Source organism: Carettochelys insculpta, chromosome 23, assembly GCF_033958435.1.
Source record: "Carettochelys insculpta isolate YL-2023 chromosome 23, ASM3395843v1, whole genome shotgun sequence".
NCBI lineage: Eukaryota > Metazoa > Chordata > Testudines > Carettochelyidae > Carettochelys > Carettochelys insculpta.
The window spans coordinates 12,088,313-12,105,864 of record NC_134159.1 but is presented as its reverse complement, the minus strand read 5'-3'; the positions used below and the strand labels follow the sequence as shown (position 1 = coordinate 12,105,864).

The 17,552-nt window shown below is 49.3% G+C and overlaps 1 protein-coding gene across 2 annotated transcripts in view; it reads left to right on the top strand.

Annotated features, from left to right (window-relative positions):
- The first annotated feature begins 12,381 nt into the window (after positions 1-12,381).
- MFAP2 (microfibril associated protein 2) overlaps positions 12,382-17,552 on the top strand; it is a 32,992-nt gene continuing 27,821 nt past the window's right edge. For both annotated transcript variants that reach the window (XM_074976008.1, XM_074976007.1), the window contains exon 1: positions 12,382-12,421. The gene's annotated coding sequence lies outside the window, so the exon portion shown is untranslated. The remainder of the gene's footprint in view (positions 12,422-17,552) is intronic.

Genomic DNA, 17,552 nt, shown 5'->3' with positions numbered 1-17,552 from the left:
GTGCCAAATCAACCTAGCTACGGTGCTCAGGCAGCAGCATTTTTCACAGCCCTGATGAGCTTAGGTAAGTCAGTCTAATTTGTAAGTATAAACCAGGCTTTAGATTTGCCTTGAAGTTGGTGGAAAACAAAGGAGCTAAGTGCCTTGCCTGTGACTGGACCTTCAGTGGACAGATCACAGAAGAGGCAACTGACAGAGTGAAATAAACTGTAGGGACATGGGATAAATAAAATGTGTTACTGGAGTCCCTACTAAGAATTCTTTTTCCTTGCCCCCTTTCTGAGTTATCTGTGAGATTTATGTATGTGTGTGTTTTTAAACCTGAAAAAGGAATTTATTGTTCACTCAGCTCAAAAAAATCTTTGACTGGGCTTTCCTCTCTCTCTCTCTCTCTCTCTCTCTCTGTGTGTGTGTGTGTGTGTGTGTGTGTGTGTGTGTGATTACACAATTTCAGCCATGTGAAGGCATTAGCCTTTCAAAACTGGGGTAGGAGAACTTTGAAAATTGTGAGTTCTATGTAACTATGGTGGTGATCTCTTTTTTATTTTCAGAGCTCTGTCCCTTTTCTAGAAGTGTGAATGGACTGAGCTTGTACAGCTGTTGACAAGGGTATGATTTGGAGGGGCGGCGGGAGAAGGTAACGGTAGTACTCTTCTCTGCTCTTCCTGTGAATGCAATCCCAGAGAAGGGGAATGCATCTACTAAGAGAAACCATAGTGAAATCTTTTGCATACTTGGCTTAATCTAATTCTTGACTCCCCCTCCGCACTTCTGCCCCTCTGCTCTCTGATTTGCTCATCTTGATAATGTTTTTCTGATTTGTCAACCTTGATTACTATTTCTGGTTCTCTGTGCCTTAAATATTGAGTCTGTTCTGGTATGGCTATGGTCTGAAGAAGTGGGTCTGTCCCACCAAAGCTCATTGCCTAATAAATTATTTTGTTAGTCTTTAAAGTGCTACTGGACTGCTTTTTTGTTTTCATAGTGAAATGGTGACTTAAAATATTGTCACATGGCTTCAGAGCCAAAACCACCAGTGTGATGGAAGGAGTAAGTTCATACCTTTCACCTTAGCTATTGGTTTGGGCTCTCTGCAAACTCAGGAAGACAAATTCACCAGTTCATATTTATTTCACATTTAGAAGATTTTCTTTGCAGCTACCCGGGCTAGGAAAGTCTTACATTGCAAACTCTCTGGGACAGGGACTATCTTTGTTCTGTCTTTGTACAGTGCCTAGTATAATGTGCTCCTGGGCTATAACTGGGCATTTGACATGCTACTGGGATCTGGAAGCCCTAGGTTCAGGTCTCTGCTCTGAATCAAGCAGAGCAACGTTCTTAAACCCTCTTGATGCAACTTTCCTTAGGAAGGTTTCTCAGGTCTACTATGCAATTTTTGATTAAAACCAGAAAGAAAACTCCCTGTTTATAATAGTCAGTAATCTGGGATGTGTGTGTCTCTTTTTCTATGTGTGTGCCCCTCTCCCCTACCATGACATTTTTTGGAAATTCTTAGTTTCATGCCACATCAGAATGGAAATGTCAGACCCCTGAAATGTTTTGCAAAACAGCATTCATCTCTTGCCAAACGTAGTCAGGTACAGTGCACTAGAGGGGGTGCTCAGCTGTCCTAATTTTGTAGAGACAGTCCCGATATTTGAGGATTTGTCTTACATAGGCCCCAGTTACTCCCCAGTCCCTTCCTGATTTTTCATACTTGCTAACTGGTCACCCTAAAGCTGGAACACATCAGTGCTTGTCCTGCAGTGGGCCGCACGGAGTCACTAAGAGAGCAGAATACACCCTCTCCTTCCAGTCGATAACATTTTTCCCTGTTGACCATGCGGATTTCCTGGCAGAGGGGAGGATCTAGTGCTAAGCTTTGTTCCATTAGGTGTCCAATGGCTCAAGTGGAAACTCAGCCACCCCAGGGGAGATCCAGGCAAGCACTAGTGAAATGGGGTGGACAATGTTGTAATCTGCTGACACCTCCACAGTGCTCATTGGTTTTACTCTTTGTAAGTGCATCTCCTTCCCGTGCTCACGGCTTTGATAGCAGCGTAGGAACATTAGCTACGACAGATCAGGAAAGGGATCTTGGAGTTATAGTGGATAGTTCTCTGAAGACATCCACGCAGTGTGCAGCGGCAGTTAGTAAAGCAAATAGGATGTTAGGAATTATTAAAAAAGGGATAGATAATAAGACAAAAGATATCATACTTCCCCTATATAAAACTATGGTACGCCCACATCTTGAGTACTGCGTGCAGATGTGGTCTCCTCACCTCAAAAAAGATATATTGGCATTAGAAAAGGTTCAGAAAAGGGCGACTAAGATGATTAGGGGCTTGGAACGGATCCCATATGGGGAGAGGCTAGAGAGACTGGGACTTTTCAGTTTGGAAAAGAGGCGATTGAGGGGCGATATGATAGAGGTATATAAAATCATGAATGGTGTGGAGAAAGTGAATATAGAAAAATTATTTACCTTTTCCCATAATACAAGAACTAGGGGACACCAAATGAAATTGATGGGTAGTAGGTTCAAAACTAATAAAAGGAAATTTTTCTTCACACAGCGCACAGTCAACCTGTGGAACTCCTTGCCCAAGGAGGCTGTGAAGGCCAGGACTCTATTAGGGTTTAAAAAAGAGCTTGATAAATTTTATCAGGTTAGGTCCATAAATGGCTATTAGCCAGGGATAAAGTATGGTGCCCTGGCCTTCAGAACAAGGGCAGGAGATGGATGGCAGGAGATAAATCACTTGATCATTGTCTTCTGTTCTCCTTCTCTGGGGCACCTGGCATTGGCCACCGTCGGCAGATGGGATGCTGGGCTGGATGGACCTTTGGTCTGACCCAGTATGGCCATTCTTATGTTCTTATGTACATTCTCCTTCTCAGTGTAACTGCTGATCTGCAGAGACTACCACCACCATGAACGCTCCCAAGCTATTTGTCAGACACCAAGCAAGAGCTGGTCAGAAACTGGGTTTGTCTTTCTACTGAAAAGTTCAGATTTTCTTGGTGGAAAAAAAGAAAACTCTAAACCAAAAATATTTTCATTCCCAAATGCCAGAACAGGGCCTCATGGGAGTTGTAGTTCAAGTGCTTCTGTGGGCTCTCTGCAGCATCCCTGGCTGCTGAGGACCAGTAGAGCATCATGGGAGTCTCTGGCCATGTGCATCACTGGAGGTAGAAGCTGGCAGCAAGACAGGCCCATCAGAAAGAATGGGGATCTGAACTACAGCTCCCAGAAGGCACTGCGACCTGGTATGGAAACACTTCGGGGTTGGGGCATGAGGGGGTTTTTTGGATGAAAAAAATCAACACTTTTTTTGGCAGGAAATCAATGGAGATACACACACATATATCTCATAGAGCTGGAAGGGACCACAGGAGGTCATCAAGTCCAGTCCCCTGCCCTTCTGGAACTGGCTAACTAAAATCAAGCTAGACTACGACTGTTGCTGAGCCATAGTGGTTCAGCCTGCAGTACAAATGACAAGCTACCGTAACTCTAGCGCTCATTTTCTAACCAACTTGCACATGCTCAGCTGCATGTAGCATCATCCTGTTTTAGTCTATTTACCCCAGCTCCCTAAATGCTACCCCCACAAAGGCTGAGCTCACAACACTGGGTTTAGCAGGTCAATGCTCAACCCCTTGAGCTATCCCTCCCCTTTTCACTGTGTAGTTCCTTGAGTTTAAAATCCCCAATCTTCCATCAAAAAGCAGTTCCAAGAGAAAAATTTTGACCAGACCTGTATCCAGCTGCATACTGGGTTGAATACGCAAGTGAGATCTCATCTCAGTCTTGAATAGCACCATCTCCTGCTGTGACGCTTTTGGTTTGACATGGAGAGAGAGGCTTGGAACTGGGGCAGGGCAGATGCAGGTTGGATAGTAACTGTTATCTCTTTACAAATACTACCCCATCGCATCCCTGCCACCTTCCCTCCCTCTCACTGTGGCTATAATTCATTGCTCTGGACCCTCCCGGGTTTGAATCACATTGGTTCCGCTCAGTGACACGAAAGTGAATATATTGAGAACTGTGGAGGTGTGAGGGGGTTTTTTTTGGACAGCTTTGAAAATCCCGTCTGGCTCAAGGCTAGGGGACAGCAGAGTGTGATGGGCGGGCAACAGTCATTGTGGGCCCTGGAGCAAGGTGGGAGGAGTCCTGGCTCTGTGTCTGCAGAAGGGGTGGAAGGTGTGAGGCCTAGAGCCGTTAGTCCTGATTACCCCTCAGATTGTGGTGCTCGGCCTCTCCCCTCAGAACCACAGGTCAGCAGCCAGAGCTCTAGAACCCTTGGAAATGCCAGGCCCCAGGACAACCGTCCCCTTTGTGCACCCCACATCAGCAGGCCTGGTGACAGGAAATTATGGGGCCCTGCACCTTGCTCAGTGGCTGGCTGAATTTCAAATTGGGAGCTACATCCCTGCTCACAATCCCTGTAAAGAACGGATGAATATATCCCAGCACCCATCAAGACCCAGTAATAGTGGTGAAAAATTATAGGTAGATCCCCCCCGCAACCAAAACACCCACATTAAGGACAGGTTCAGCTCTAGACCCTGAGACAGGGAGCAAACAAGTGCGGAAGAGGATGGGGGAAGCTCATCTTCCTTCATTGCGTGCTTGTCCATTCCACTGAGGATGCTAAATGCAGCTGAGCGTGTGCAAGTTGGTAAGAAAAATGGGCACTAGAGTTACCATAGTTGTCATTTGTACTACAGGCTGAACCTCTCTAATCCAGCATGCTCTGGTCCAGCAACAGCTGCAGTCTAGCTTGTTGTTAGTTAGCCAGTTATTGTGGCCAAGTTTCCCACGGGCCCATAAAGTTTGTTTACAGCCACCAGTCCTGGCGCTCAGTGTTCTGTGCTGTTATTTAGCTCTAATTTACCCCAAACGTCTTTGAAGAGCCCAGTAAGCAGTGGAAGTGTTGGTAATGCTGCTAGACTGGGGGTGGAGTGCTGAAGTTTGACCTTTTGACTGCTATGTACAATCCCAGTGATGGTGGTACTTTTTAAAATCACTAATAGTCCGACTTACAACAGCTTCATTAATACATAAATGAAGGTGCAGAGCTTTACTGTGTAGGTGGTGGTTGGCAGCATTAGCTGGGCTTTTGTGAAGCCATAGGCAGCCTGGCTTTGAGCGAGCTCCCGGCTGCATGGGAGAGAAGGGGCTGGGCTGAGCTCCTGCCTCCTGTGCAGATGAAAATCAGCTCATGTGCTGCTCTTGACACGCGTGCTGGGGCTGCTGCCCCCCAGGCTAGACAATATTGTGCTCCTGTGGTTTGGCAAAGTCTCTGGTTCGGTTCCAGAGGGTGCCAGACTAGAGAGGTTCAACCTGTACTGCTTCCCAAGTGCCTGAGTGCTTTACCGCCTATGGCCACTAGATGATGTCATTGTAGTGTGCTATAAGGCCAGCGGCTGCTTGTCAATGAATTATTTTCTTAGACTACATCTACACTTACCCAGAGGGTTGACGGCTGCTGGGTTATTTTTTGCTACACCAATTGTATACCAAAAAAATCAACTTTGCAGCTGTCAATTTACACGGTTTTCTTCACAGCAGAAGGACGACGGGAGCACTCCTCCTGTCAACCTTCCTTAATCCTCGCTGCTTGCAAGGAGCTCCAGGGGCAACGTTGACCCCAGAACATGCCGTTTCGTACGTGTGAAACAGCACCCCAAAAGGGCGAAACTAAGCAGTCAATCTTCCATAGTCAGTGTAGAGGTAGCCTTAGTCACAGGCCGGTGGAGCACCCACACCTCCTTTGAAAATCAGGCCAGACATGCAAACAATTGAAAGCAAATCTTCTCTAGAGGGAGATTCTGAAAATCCTGGGAGGAGCGCTCAGAAAGAAATAGCTGCTGCTTTTTGTCACTGAGCCACAGGTAAATGAGACTCATCTGCTGCTGACCCTGGCTTGGGACCTCACCCCAAGATCTTTGTGACTGATTAGGCTATGCTGGCCTGGATTAATTTCAATTAAAGTGGGCATGGACCAGCCAAGAGAAATGGCACCCACTATCTGGTTAATCAGGGCACCTGACTCGGGCAGTGTGATCATGACACACGGATTCTGAACTCTGTTGTGAAGAATTCAAAGCCAAGAACTGGATTTTAAACTACTTTGCACAGTCTCCTAGGGTGTTTCTCATGCTGTAGTCATTCTGTCCCACTTCCCGGGTCCTGAGGAAAGAGGCACACGCTGTCCCTGAGCAATTAGATGCTTTATGCACCGATCTTATGGGGTTTCCAAGTATTGTCATGCTCCGTGTCTGCCATGGGAATATTGCCATCCCTAGAAGTTTTTAATTCCCGGCTTGACAAGGTCCTGGTTGGGATGACTTAGTGGGGGTTGATCCTGCTTGAAGCAGGGGGCTGGACTAGATGACCTCCTAAGGTCCCTTTCAGCCCTAGGAGTCTATGATTTAAATGTCTGGGTGACTGGCCTGAAGCTGGCTTTGGCTGTTCAGTAGTGTTTGGGGCTGGCTGTGTGTTTTAGTGCTCTGTAGCAGTTGAGAGTCTTTTTTCAGTACATCTCCTCCTCCTGGGTGTCCACGCATGTTTCTGCTTAAATGCTGCTCTCCTCCGGTCTGTCCAATTTTAAGAACATAAAACGGTTGCCATTATTATTGTTAGTCCTGCAGATAAACCAGGCAGTGTCTGTCCTCAATCATAGCCCTCTGTGGGCAATAGGTCAGTGTTGAACTTCGTCAGATTAATTTTGGCCCAATCCTCCAGTTTTTCCTGGTCACTCTGGACCTTATCCCTACCCTCCGATTTATCTACCTGTCCCCCTGGCTTAGTGTCGTCCGCAAATTTGCTAAGGGTACAATCCAGATCCTCTCCAAGGTCATTGATAACAATGTTGAATACCAGCCCCAGAACGGATCCTTGAGGCATTCCACTTGAAACCAACCGCAAACCAGACATTGAGCCATTCACCACTACCTATTGGGCCTGACCACCTCGCCAGCTTTCTATCTACCTTACAGTCCATGTAGCCAAGCCATATGTCCTTAACTTTTGGGCAAGAATATTGTGGGAGACTGTATCAAAAGCTTTGCTAAAGTCAAGATATATCACCACCATTGACTTCCCCATGTCCACAGAACAAGTTACCTCATCACAGAAGCTAATCAGACTGGTCAGGCACGACTTGCCCTTGGTGAATCCATTATGACTACTCTTGATCACTTTCTCCTCTTCCACGTGCTTCAAAATGGATTTCTTGAGGATCCCCTCCATGATTTTTCTGGGGACTGAGGTAAGGTGGACTAGTCTATAGTTCCCTGAATTGTCTTTCTTTCCTTTTTTTAAAGATGGGCACTACATTGGCCTTTTTCCAATTATCCTGGACCTCTCCCGATCTCCACAAGTTTCCAAAGTTAATAGCCAAATGCTCTGCAATGACATCTGCCTATGCCCTTGGATACATTAAAGCTGGACCCATGGGTTTGTGCATGTCTAGCTTTTTTAATACCCCTTAACCTCTTCTTTCCCCACTGAGGGCTGCCCCCTCCTTCCCATACTGCATTGCCTAGTGCCGTAGTCAGGGAGTTGACCTTGTCCGTGAAGACAGAAGCAAAAAAGCATTGAGTACTTCAGCTTTGCCCACAGGTTGATGTGTGGCAAAGTTTTAATTTCTGCTCCTCAGTTCTATGCCTCACTGAGCTTCTTCCTTCTGGCTGTGCCACAAACTCACCAGCTCCTGGTGCAGCTCAAGGCCTCGCTTTTCAGCAACTTCTCTGCTGAGTGCCTGGAGGAGGGAGCCCAGGATTTCTCCCTCCACCAGCCCTGGAACAAAGAGAGGTATGCTTGGACTTCCCTCCAACTCAGAAGATTCCATGGGACCACTGCTCCTGCTGGTGAGGCTGGGGAGGGTTTTGTGATGCAGCACCAGAAAGCCTGTTTGGGGAGGATTTCCCTCAGCAGAGCCTGAAAATCAGGGGCTCTGTCACCAGAATGAAGTTCTCAGAAGTACCAGCTGAGTCATATGCATGGGGTTATTTTATTAGCATGGTCCCTGCTATAGAATTATCGCCACTGGCTACATGGGACCAGGCATGTGGGCTCCAAAGTGGTTAAGGGGGGAACAAATTCCCTTAGGGGGTGAGGTAAAGGGAGGGCACCAGCTAGACCAGGGTGGGAGATGGACCACAGCAGGAACACCTGCCCACAAGGCTGAGACTCACCAACTCATCACAGCAGCAGTGTGCAAAATGCCCCCATATCCTGAGTGTCTTGGCTCCCTCCTTCCTGCTGCATCCCTGTGTCTGAGTCACCACACCCCCCCCACTCACTACACCGCAAGGGGGTTCCCTCTGGGTCGCTGCAGACCCCCATCCAAATCCACAGCTGGGAGAAAGCTTCCTCCTCAGGCTCTAATTGGTCAGGGACTCAGGGATCTGTCTTCTTCCCATTGGCTGTCGCCAGAGGGGCGGAGCCTCAAGGTGCCTCGGGGCCAGAGGTGCAGGTGCCGCTGCCACGCGGTTGTCGGGCTCTGCAGAGCAAGTGGGTAAAGGAAGAGGAGCTCGTCTGAGCTCCCCTCCTACCCCCTCAAACACCTCCTTTCCCTCCAATACCTCTCATCCTCCCGCCAGCCTCCTCCCCCCAGTGTCTCCCAGCCCCCAGCCAATACTGCTCTATTGGTCTCCCGACAGACGTCGGGGTGAGGTAAAGTCCCCGATGAGAACCAAGGCCTGGGATGTGGGAGCTTCTCTTGGTTAGCTGGTTATTTACGTCATCCCCCGACCTGGTGGTCTATAGCAGACACCGACCACAACATCCCCTCTGTTGCTTCCACCTCTATGCTTAAACCAAAGACTCTCAACAGGCTTTTCTCCCTCTATATACTGGAGCTCTGAGCCATCATGGTGCTCTTTTACCTACAGCAGTGCTCCTCTTCCTTTTCTCCCTGCCCGTCCTTCCTGAACAGTTTACACCCTTCCCTGCCAGGGCTCCAATCATGTGTCTCATCCCACCAAGTCTCCATTATTCCAATCAACCCGTAGTTCTCTGCCTGTGTCAGGACTTCGAATTTTTCCTGCTTGTTTTCCAGGCTTCTTGCATTCATGCACAGACACCTTAGATAACTAGCCGATTGCGCTACGTTCTCTGTACAACTTGGGGGCCTGCTTTGTGGCACCTTCCTCCTTGTGTTTCTTCCTGGCATCTCACTTCCCCACTTACCTCAGATTTTAGTTCAGGGGTCTGCCACCTGTGGCTCCAGAGCTGCATGTGACTCTTTAACAACATCTTTGTGGCTCACAATGTTATAATTGCAAATCAAAAAAAAAAAAAAGGCCTCCTGATTATTTTTGACACACAGTGAACCTCTTAAAGCCCAGCAATCATAGAATCATAGAAGGCCAGGACTGGAAGGGACCTCGAGAGGTCATCAAGTCCAGCCCCCAGCCCTCATGGTAGCACCAAGTACTGTCTAGACCATGCCTGATAAACATTGATCTCACCTGTTCTTAAATATCTCCAGAGATGGAGATTCCACAACCGCCCTAGGCAATTTATTCCCATGTTTGACCATCCAGACAGTTCAGAACTTTTTCCTAATGTCCAAGCTAAACCTCCCTTGCTGCAGTTTAAGCCCATTGCTTCTTGTTCTATCCTCAGAAGCCAAGACACCAGTGACTGATTCATATCTAAATAGCAAATGATATGTGATCTCAGAACACTGGATAACACCCCGTAGTGTTCCCCAGAGAGACAAAAGCTTGGGGAGTGAAAGTCAACAAGACGGTGTTACAAATATACATGTAAAATGTGAGGCAATAGAATATGTAAAAAATTAGTGAACGTCCTGCAGTAAACATGTATTGCATCACAAATCATTGTGTGCGCTGTTCTTAAAATAGGGATTACAAAATGTCGCGTTTGACATTATTTATTAAGGCCCATCATGTAGCCACATGCATTGTGGCTCTTGAATTACTGAGTTTTTTTTAACCGAATTGGGAAAAAAATGTCTCTTCTTGTTCTGTTGGTTGCCGACCCCATTTAGGTCATTGGTCCCGGATGAACCTAGTTGAAAGCCCTCCTTACTAGATTTGCAAGCCTTCCTGTGATCTTCCCTCTCTTCATTAGGTGGAGTCCATCTCTTCCTAAGTTCCTAGAAATCCTTGTGTCTGGAACAGCACCGCCTGGTTGAAGAAACCAAAGCCCTCTCGCTGATACCATCTGTGCAACCACGGTACTTCCAAGTAAATGCTCTATGAGGGCGGATGCCAAAATTAAAGAAAAAAAAGACTTTCCAAAATCAAAATCTTTGTGTTTCCTGCCCACGCAAAGCCTGGAAGATGAAGCAATAGAAACAGATCCTCTACTATGCACATCCTGTGTGTGCAACCAGTGTAGTTTCAGTCTAACACTAATACAGCCTCTGTCAAGGGGCTGTATGGGCTAAATAGATATATTCTGCTTGGAGCTGGGCAGAAAATGGTTTTCCTGTACAGTGAAAACTTTGGCGTTCAATTTTTCCCCCGTGTCAAATCAGGATCCAAAGTCAAAAATCTCAGGCATTTGCAAACTGGAAATACATTTTTTTTCCTATTTCAGATCACTTAAGATATTTGAATTTTGACTTTTTTTCTTTAGCCATTTTTTTCATTGATGTGGCTTAAATTTCTAAGTGGAGGGTTATTTCAAACGAGAAGACTGGATTTTTTTCCACATGGAGAACATCTTGACAATTTTTAAAAACTTTTTTCCTTGCCATTTTTCAGGGCAGGAAATGTATTAAACCCAGTTTTGTTTTGCAAACAAATTGGGGTTGAAAAAAATTGGCATGTTTTTTAACCAAAAAAGAATTTGTCAAAAAACAAACCAACCAACCAACCAACCAAAAACCCAACTACCTCCCAGGCCAATAATATTTCTGCTTTTGCAGGGGGATTACTTTAAGTTTGTGTATCCTTTTTTCAGGGGAGCAGTGCAGGTTCCATTCCCAGTTTTGCGCTGACTTACAGTGGGTCCACAAGTAGCTGATCCTCTTTTCTGTACCTCAGTTCTCCCATCTTTAAAATGGGGATAGGTCCCAGTTTTGCATTGCTATAATGCAGAGAATCTCGCAGATCTGGGGATGATTGTTTTCCTGCTGATTTCAGTGCTGCTCCTCTGAGGCCTGCCATCCTCTGTTTAACCACAAAATGGTGCAGCAGAAGTGGTAGCAGCGCAGGCTCCCGTCTGCTGCTTTGCCAGTGGGACCTAAGACACAGGACCGGAAGATATGCCTCTGGGTGCTGAAGATCATGTGGAAAGCGGAATTCCATTCCATCCAGGGCCTCTTTGCTCTCACTGCTAGACGCTCGGTTTTGATACCTGACTTTGCTCCCCTGCTCTTGGTCCAGAGTTGGGTGTTTGTCCAGGGTACAGTTTGGTTTGTCCTGAATCAAGCACTATGGGGCCTGGTCCATGGTGAGGGCTTCTAGGTGCTACCCCAATACTAATCGTCAGTAAGGGTGTATTCGGGTGACCGTCTCTGGGGCTAGCTGATGCTGTAGTGCCAGCCCAGCTCTGTGGGCTCACTGCGTCTAGGCCTGAGCATGGGCTTACAGCAGCTGGAGCCAGGTCTCTCGGCCTTCTTAAGCCCACCCTAGTTTGCTAACCAGACCATCCGACTCGGCTCTGCGGCTTAGGCTGCATCCTCGCTGTAAAAGGTCAGGGCGTGCCCCTGAACCTCAGCGGGACTGGGCTCTGACCCACCCACCCGCAGCAAGGGCTGGGGACCTGAGTCCAAGCTGGACTGAGGTCAGTGTGGATGGAAGGGGAGTTTGGCGCAAAGGCAGTGTTTGCAGTACAGTGTAGATGTGTCTCAATGGATCCGAGGGGCACTTTGGATCAGGTCCTTGGTGTCCCTTATAATGGGGCTTTTGCTAGGGGCTGCTGGGCCCTGGGTTCAAACCCCCAGGGTGTTACCCCGCAACAAGCTACTGCAGGGGAATGACTCCTGGCTGCCATGGTCCTGGGCTCTACTGACCCCACTGACCCAGTAAGATAGTGCTCTGCCTTCCCTTACTGGTCCCTTGAGCCTCTGCTGTTAGTACGGCTATGATCTGACCAGCCCGGAGCTGCTCAGGGACCCCATTGTGCTCGGCGCTGTACAAACAGAACACGCAGCCCCTCTCTGCTTTCCTGGGCCTCTTAGCTACACTCAGATTTAAGTAGTTTAAAAACCGATCCTGCAATTCAGCCAGGGGCCGTAACTCCCACTTCTATTTCCCCTTTAAAAGCAGCAGGCCGGAGACTGCACAGCGTAGAGCATTAGGACCCAGTGGTGCAATCATCTTGGAGGTAGGAGCTACTTGTCCCATCTTGGAGCTTTTAGACCAGCCAGAAGAGATCAAGGCATTTGGAAGGGAACAAACCGGTCCCTACATTCCCACCTGGGTAAGCAAATGAGAAGGGGCCGGAGGGCAGGTTGGGATATGGAGAAGTTCTTGCAGGTCTCCTTTGGTCTGGGGCACTAACCCCTGCCCGGCTGGAGATGTGACATCTTTGGGTTATGCTTGGAGGGATGATTTTAGCGTGTTGAATGGGGGAAGACGGGAGATCCCCTCCACTGCCCTTATTCCTGCTTGCAAATGTGTTGATTGTTGTGTGTGTGTTTCTCCAGGCTAAGGTGAAGCTCAGCTCTGCAAAGCAGGTTTCTGGGCTTTAAACAAAAAGCAGTTTTCCTGGGCAGCTCAGGGGGCTATTGGAAAGCAGGGGGTGGGTTTTGTTTTTTTTTTTTTTTGGGTTGGGGGGGAGCATTTTTAAAGTCTAGGACTAGCCCATTGTACATTACAGATGTGTAGCCACTAAAGAAATCTAAAAATACCCGAACATTTGAAGGTCGCTCAAACTTTTTTTTTTCTTGGAATCTAACTTTTTTTCCTTGGAATCTAACTGTTCAAAGGCCTATTTGTGTCACACACATCCCACCACAAAAAGTGGGCACAGGGTGGGGAGAATTAAGTATAGTTCAGTTGAGTTTTACCTTTGGTCAGTGGCCAAAAAAACCTGAAGCCTCTTTCATTCCTTTTGTTCTCTGGCCACTGGAGGGCTGTGTAAAAGCTGGGGGAGGGGGAAAGCCTTGTGGAAGGTGGGGTTTAACCGAATGAAAGAGGGCGACTGTGTTGTTCTTTCTCCCAGAGTGATTGTTCCCAGATGTGCATTACAGAAACATCTGGTTCCTTGGAGCGCCTGCCCCCTGCACAGCACAGGAAGGAGGGTTCCTCCCCAAACTCCAGCTCTTCCCCACTTACAGGCCAGCTCCGGCTCCTCTATCCCAGTGAAACAGCTGTGCTTGGGCACAGGGGGGCAGTTAGTTATGGCAGTTGCAACCTGGAAAGCGTGTGTGTTTCCTGGGCCCGGATGGTATTCCGTGGAGTTACTCTCAATGAGCCAAGGGATGCACATGGCTGGAGCCCGGCTCTTAGGTCTCTTCTGCCGCTAACTCTCTGTGGGGAACAGTGAGTGCACCCCAAGTCGCTGCCTGCTGCTGGGCACCCTTGTCAAAGCAGCTGGATGCCCCAGGTGGGCCCTGTCCGTTGAAAGGATAACCAGGGGCTGTGGCCGGGGACGTGGGGGCAGGAATGCAGCTGGATGGGAGGCAGAGCTCGTCCTAACTTGGACACTTACAACACTAATTATTTTGAGTGAGTCCAGTAAATTGCCAAGTGTAGACTGGCCCCAGTAGCTTGGAAGCTTTTAAGAGGACGGTGACGTTTACTAGCCAGCAGTGGCCACAATGCCCAGTCTAACGGCCCCTTGTACTAGTAAACAGATTGTGCACCTCAGGGATCAATGCCATGGGGCAATATATTGATTATTTTTGGTATTACAGCAGTGTCCAGAGACACTGATCAGAACAGGACCCTGGTAGCCGTGTCTACACGTGCCGGCTACTTCGAAGTAGCAGCGCCAACGTCGAAATAGCGCCCGTCACGGCTACACGTGTTGGGCGCTATTTCGAAGTTGAAAATGACGTTAGGCGGTGAGACGTCGAAGTCGCTAACCCCATGAGGGGATGGGAATAGCGCCCTACTTTGAAGTTGAACGTCGAAGTAGGGGATGTGTAGACGATCCGCATCCCGCAACATCGAAATAGCGGGGTCCTCCATGGCGGCCATCAGCTGAGGGGTTGAGAGACGCTCTCCCTCCAGCCCTTGCGGGGCTCTATGGTCACCGTGTGCAGCAGCCCGTAGGCCAGGGCTTCTGGCTGCTGCTGCTGCAGCTGGGGACCCATGCTGCATGCACAGGGTCTGCAACTAGTTGTCGGCTCTGTGTATCTTGCGCTGTTTAGTGCAAGTGTGTCTGGGAGGGTCCCTTTAAGGGAGCGACTTGCTGTTGAGTCCACCCTGGGACCCTGTCTGCAGCTGTGCCTGGCACCCTTATTTCAATGTGTGCTACTTTGGCGTGTAGACGTTCCCTCACAGGGCCTATTTCGATGTGGTGCTGCGCAACGTCGATGTTGAACATCGACGTTGCCAGCCCTGGAGGACGTGTAGACGTTATTTATCGAAATAGCCTATTTCGATGCTGCCACATCGAAATAGGCTACTTCGATGTAGGGTTCACGTGTAGACATAGCCGTTGTGTCAGCTGCTGGACAGACCGCTGCTAAGAGACAAGCTCTGTTGCAAAGAGCTTGAAATAGAAATAGACAAGTGTGGGAGAGGAAACAGGTAAAGTGAGCTGTGCAAGGCCACATGGCAGATCTGTGGCAGAGCTAGGAATGGATTCCCCTGGACCAGGCTGGCTCTCTTGGGCAAATTAGCGCTGAATTTTGACTCCATTCCAGTTTATCGCCGATCTGGGATGGTCGTGATGAAAATGTAACTCAGGCAGAGAGAAACGCCCCCTTTTGGCTTTCAGAGAACAGACTAGAAAGCTGACTGGCCCATTGTCCCCTGCTCCGCAGAGATACGCATGTTCAGACGAAAAACACCATCTCCGTCCACAAACACAGTTGACGTTGCGCAAACAGCTGAACCGGAGTGACCCCTTTGTCAGCCAGCAGTCTCGGCTGAGGGACGAAGGCCTGAATGGTCCTGTACTACCCTTTTGCTCCTGCCTGTGGTTTACCCGCTGTAGGGCTAGAGAAGTTAATGTGTGGGGTGGCCATTCGCCCCATATGTTGTGTTCCCCACATGCACTCATGCTAACAACCCGATGAACTGATGCATTTCAACCCCACCACTTTAAGACAGAGTAGACTGACTTGGCATGAAAGTCTGGCAGATAGCAATCTCTGGGGCCTGGATTCGCTCAGCTCTGGGGACACTTCCGGGCCTGTGTTCCTACGGGAATGGGGCCAGTTCTCCACCTGAGCATCTCCTTGGGGTCTTGGGAGAGCAGGGCAGAACGGAAGCTCTCAGGACGAAGCACAGAGGTGGGAGTCAGATGCGTTCTCCTGCATGCGCCTGTGGGAGCCGTTGGGTTCTGCAATGGCAGGGTATCAGAGCAGTGCTGCTCAAGGGCGAAGCTTGAGTCCACATGCTTCTCTCACCACCACAGGCCAGGCACATGGGCGGAGACTCAGTGCCGGTGGGGGTGCTAAAGGAAGGGGCCCTGGTTCCATCTGGCAAGGAGGTGGGGGGGACCCCCAGTTTCCTTCGCCACATCTCCAGTTCCAGCAGCTGAATTGCAATGTACCTCGCACGTGGGCTGACGACATTTGAACAAGGTCGTCCTCCCCTCCAGTTTCTCCCTACAAAAGACGGGAGTGGCCTTCTCTACCCATGTGGGACTCTGAATCCATTCAGCGCCCCTCTCTAGCCCCTTGGGGTGGGCACTGGCTTGGCACTTGACTCCCCGAGCTGCAGACGTAGCAGCAGGGGGGGAAGAGGCCTAGCTGAAGGGAGCTGGTCCCCTGCTTCCAGCCCTTTAGCACTGAGGGCTGCTATTTCCTGGGATGCCACCTGTGTGCCCGTTCTCTGGGCCGCCAGCTGCTGCCCCGGGCAGAGTCCTGGCTGGAAGTGTTGCATGTTAGAGAGGACGTGTCTCACCCTGGATGCGGAAGCCTCGGCACTGGTGAATTGACTGTAGGTTCTTCAAGTCACAGCACCCCCACTGATCGTAGCCCTCAGTGTGAGCCACAAGCAAACACCCGAGCTGCCCCCGGGCTCATGCTCTAGTGACAGTGCAGTGGCACTAGTGCGAAACCAGGGCACAGGTATTTTATCCACTGATGTGCCCTTTTGTGACATGATGGTAAAGCACCAGGACCCTACCGATGGCTTCCCATTGCCAGCACTAGCGCAGCTGGGCCATTGCTGGAACATGGGCAGTAATTTTTCCTAGGGTAGCTAAGGCCTGAATGAGCAAGGACTGGCCAACTGAGGGTTCAAAGATGGGCGTCAGACCCTTGGAGCCAGTCCACCACTGGCTGGAGTGGTGTGTTCACATCAGTGTGTTGCCTATTGGCGGGGCAGCTGCCAGCTGGGCTAGCTGAATCTTCTCTGACCCACCTGAGCCCTTCATTGAGGCAAATGAGCCTCACTTACTCTGGGCTCTCTGTGATCTTGGGCACCTCTTTTCCAGAAAGAGCCTCAGTTTCCCTTCTGTATAATGGGGACAATTATCCCTGCCTGTTTCACAGGGTTATTTGTTGAGTTTGTGTATAGAAGGTCCTGGGTCCCTCAGACAAAACAGGAGTTAAGTGTTTTATTAGGGATGGGCAAGCTCCTTTGGCCTGATTTCAAAGACACTTGAACATGGAAGGCTTGGAAATTTTGACTTGAATTTATTGGGTTCATAGGCTGCTCAGCGCCAAGACTGAGAATAGGAAGGGAGGAAGAGTGGGACTGGAAGGGGTGAGAACAGAGATGCTGGACCCCAGGCAAGTCAACCGTCCTTGCCAGCTGAGCTTTGGGATGAAGGGCTTGTCCCTAGCCACCAGCACAGTCTGCTTGGCCTGGAGCACATGCTTGTCACGTATTTAAAACGTGAACGTGCTTGGAACATATGCCAGGCTTCCCAAGCCATACAACAGAGGGTTTGCAAAACCAAGTGGCTTTACCAATTCAAAACCTAAAACCAGGGCTCCCAAAATCTGAGCCCAATCCCCACTGACTTTGTCGGAGGGTTTTGTAGTCCTGGCTGTTCATTCATTGGTCAGGTGCAAGGCGCAGGTGATCTAGGGAAGCAGCTGAACTTCCAGAGGGGGAGAAATTGCACAATAAGCCTTCAGTAATGTTGCATAGTTCACTGCCAGCCTGGGGGGTACTGTAGGTTGGGAATGAGGGGTGTAGGCGGACAAAGCAGTGGAAAGGCCTAGGGCCAGAATAGCAGGAGCTCCTGGCCATGTGGAGTGAGGTGTGCTCACAAGGGTGTGAGTGGTGGAGTTCCAGGGAAGTTGCAGGGTTCAGGTGTGTAAGCAGCCTGGAGGGGAGGAGGCCAGCGTGGGCCAGCAGGAGGTGCTGCATGTGAGGACGGAGGGGAACTGGCAGAGCTGTACGTGCCTGTGTCTGCAGCACCTTTTCAGACAGTTGCCTACAAGGAGCCTACAGATGTTTGCCTCTGAAGTGCAAGCAGG